The sequence below is a fragment of the Halyomorpha halys genome, unplaced genomic scaffold, assembly GCF_000696795.3.
Source record: "Halyomorpha halys isolate HHAL.00 unplaced genomic scaffold, Hhal_1.1 Scaffold3.1, whole genome shotgun sequence".
In the NCBI taxonomy this organism is placed as follows: domain Eukaryota; kingdom Metazoa; phylum Arthropoda; class Insecta; order Hemiptera; family Pentatomidae; genus Halyomorpha; species Halyomorpha halys.
This window is the reverse complement of record NW_027115249.1, coordinates 2357952-2361658: the sequence shown is the minus strand read 5'-3', so window position 1 is coordinate 2361658 and position 3707 is coordinate 2357952. Positions and strand designations below refer to the sequence as shown.

Below are 3707 nucleotides of genomic sequence, written 5' to 3'. Positions count from 1 at the left end.
TCTCACACAAGACTGAAAAGACAGGAAACTCCACGTCGATTTCGACTATTACAGCACTTACTAGACAAACGGTCAAAACTTCCAATTCATTACAAAAGACTGATCTACATGACAATAACAAGGTTTATCTTGATATACGGATTTGAGTTTTGGGGCTCCACTAAACCATCGAATTCTTCTCGCATCCAATCCTTACAACCCAAAATCCTCAATGTTCCTTACTTTATCACAAATAAAATCATACATAAAGACCTTAATGTTCCCTATGTAACCGATCTAGCCCAAACCAGATATCACTCCTTCCATTATAAACTCTCTAACCACCCAAACCCACTAGTTTCTAACCTTGATTCCACTTCCATTCCTGACAATCCTCCGGGAAGATGACTAATATTTATAATAATTATTTAAAAAAGGTCTAGAAACTTTTCAAAAAAGTTTAGAAACTAAAGGGGTATTCATGATCTTTGGTTTAACATGTTAAAGCGTGTTAAATGGAAAAACTCATGTTAAATCGAAAAACATTGCCTTCTTTTACCGTGGTAAAACGAAATAACATTTAACATGGCTGAGAGTCTGTTGCTTGGTCTGTTAAATGGAGAATGACGTCACACAATAGACCAGTTGAGTTCGCCGCCATTTTTGTTGTGACAGCTCAGTTCTTTCGTGTGTTTGTGGTATTCATATCCCTGTTATTAAACCAGAATGGATAATTTTAATGATACTTTTGAGAAAAAAAACAATGTAATTTCATTCTACTATCTGAAAATTTGTAAACGCTCGCTGGATAAAAATCTCACTATATGAACCATGTAATTATTCTTAGGGGACATATGTCCCAGAATAAAGTTATTTTTTCATTTCATTTCATGAGCTAAAATTTCACACAAATTCCACTTTTCACTCACTCTAGGCATGTTGTAATTAATTACTTAAATCAAAACTGAAGTAAACAATAACATGAAGGTCTGGAAGGAAGGTTATAAACATAAAGGCTTATACAACAAGTTGCTGAGAAAATACGCTAGGGGCTCTTATGCATTTAACGTTTAACATGACTTCAAATAGGGCTGCTCACAATCTTATAGTTATAACATTTAACATGGTAAATCATTTAACATTAAACACAACATCATGAATACCTCTTAAATATAAAAATTTTATTTCGATATTGAATTTCCACTTCCTTATTAGTATCAGTATACAACTTTGAACTACATCCTATAAAGGAGATATTTTAGAAGTTTTTAAAATGCATAATAAGATAATACCATTAATATTTTCTAATTACTTCTATAATAATAAGTTACTAGTTAAGGCTCAAGCCTTCAATTTAACAATTTCTAGTAACAATATTAAGAGTTACCGAGCCTTCTGTCCAAAAACATAAAAATTAGAATTAACAAAACTATTATCCTTCCTATTAAATTAAAACTTTTAATCACAGTTAATTTTCACTATTACAATTTATCACAACAATATTTGTAACCTTCCCCACACTCAGGTCAGGTATTTATTTACCAGAATATTTTTGTTAAATTACCTATTTCTTTTATTATTACAATCCATAGTAAGATTAATTATAATTATCAACAGAAATTGTATCCAATATTTTTCATAAATTAATTTTATTTAAAATCTCTGCATAGTGTTGGTTATGATTTCTTGTCTCTGTTTTAAAATTCACTGCAGCACCCTTGAAGAATGGTGCCAAAACTGGAGGATTAAAATAAATCTCACCAAATCATATTTACCCTTCGACGTAAACCCATGACATCTTCCCCCACAATATCCTTTAATAATACCCCACTTATTCCTGTCGAACAGATCCGTTACTTAGGACTACATCTCGACAAACGACTGACATGGAATCCTCATACAAGACTAAAAAGACAAGAAACTGCTCGTAGATTCCGACTATTGCAACATTTACTAGACAAACAGTCTAAATTGGCAATCCATTACAAAAGACTGATCTACGTGACTGTAATAAGGCCTATCTGGACATACGGAGTTGAGCTTTGGGGCTCCACTAAACCATCAAATTCCTCCAGAATCCAATCCTTACAGTCCAAAATCCTTAATGCTCCTTACTTTGTCACAAATCAAGTCATCCATCAGGACCTCAATATTCCATATGTTGCCGATTTGGCCAGAACCAGATACCGTTCCTTCCATAATAAACTTCTCAACCACCCAAATCCACTTGTTTCTATCTTGGCGTCTCCTTCATTACCTAATAATCCTCCTAGGCGTCTGGAAAGAAGATGGCCTCGAGATCTTCTCCTCTAGAAATGTTATTGGAGTTCTATCAGTGGGTAGATTCTCCACATGTTTGTATCATGTCACTATGTCACCTACAGCAAATTTACTTGTTGTATATATGTGTATACAGTTGTAAATAGCAATAAATAAATTGTTTAAAAAAAAAAAAAAAAAAAATGTTACACCAAACCCGGATTTATGTTCCGGGGAGTTTGGAAATGTTAAAACATCTGTTTAAGTATATAATTGCAATTTATTTACAAAAAATACTATTTAAATTGCCGATGCTGAGTTTCTAACAATTTTCCTAATACTGTACTTTGACCTATAATCATCAAATAACCTTAAATGATTGTCTGTTAAACCATTAACACAGAGCTTAATCATATTATTTTTGTTTGTTTGGTTTCATTATTTTTCTTTTTACTTTATATTACTTTGAATTTGCTTTAACTCACGGTATAATGTTTTCAGATATGTAAATGGATTCTTCTGGTAAAGTATTTTTCTTTTGAATGTATTATTTTCTTTATGTAAAATGAAAATCAAAAGTATGCTGGTTTTTGGTTGCATGCTGTACTAGTGCTGTTTTGTTAGAATCATTATCCTTGTTTTTTAAATCATTATTGTGTTGATACATTTTATTGTCGGACATATAAAGAAATATAAATTGTTGTGAGACTAAAATTGGATAAAGTTTTAGTTTATTTAGACATTATTATTTCATTGAAATAATATTAGACATAACATTAATTGAAATAATTATTTATATTTATCTTAAGGGGGAGGTTCATTATAACTTCCAGCAGCCATGCACCAACAAGATCTAATTATGACGATCCCTGGCGAGGTAACGATGCATACGGAGAGGAAGGGAAATCGATTGTGTAAGTGTTGACCTTTCAACTTAGTCTGGCCAAGTTCGTCACGTGACACTGGGACTTATTTCAATACTTAACGCAACAGTACTTAATAACTGAACGGCAAGATTCACTTCTCGGTCAAAAGTCAAAGTGGAGTATCTAAAAATTCATGAGGAATTGTCACTAAATCAATATTGCATATTTAAAGTATCGGATAATTAGCAATTTTGATATACCAACATCAATTGTTCATTTTGAATTTATACATTTACTTATCTACATATGAAATATACAGAAAGGGGAAGTTTTGAGAAAATTAACAAAAAAAAAAAAAAGTACGAAAGAAAATGTAAATGATGAGTAATAGATTGAACATAACTGGATATATAAGTAATGTATAAAAATAATCAATAACAATTTAAATCAACATAATAAAATGTATGAGAGAAAGAGATTTAAGACGATAAAAAATGTACAGTAATAAAGTAGAGTAAAACAATAATCTAAAATAAATCTAGAATGTCCGGAGAAATGATAAGAAGGAACAAGGGAGAAGAGATATGGAGAACGGGGGGGGGG

At 31.5% G+C, this 3707-nt stretch overlaps 1 protein-coding gene across 5 annotated transcripts in view; it reads right to left on the bottom strand.

Moving 5' to 3' along the window:
- The window catches only part of LOC106683814 (uncharacterized), a 445492-nt gene that overhangs the window by 247613 nt on the left and 194172 nt on the right, over nucleotides 1-3707 (bottom strand). The gene's annotated exons all lie outside the window — the stretch shown is intronic.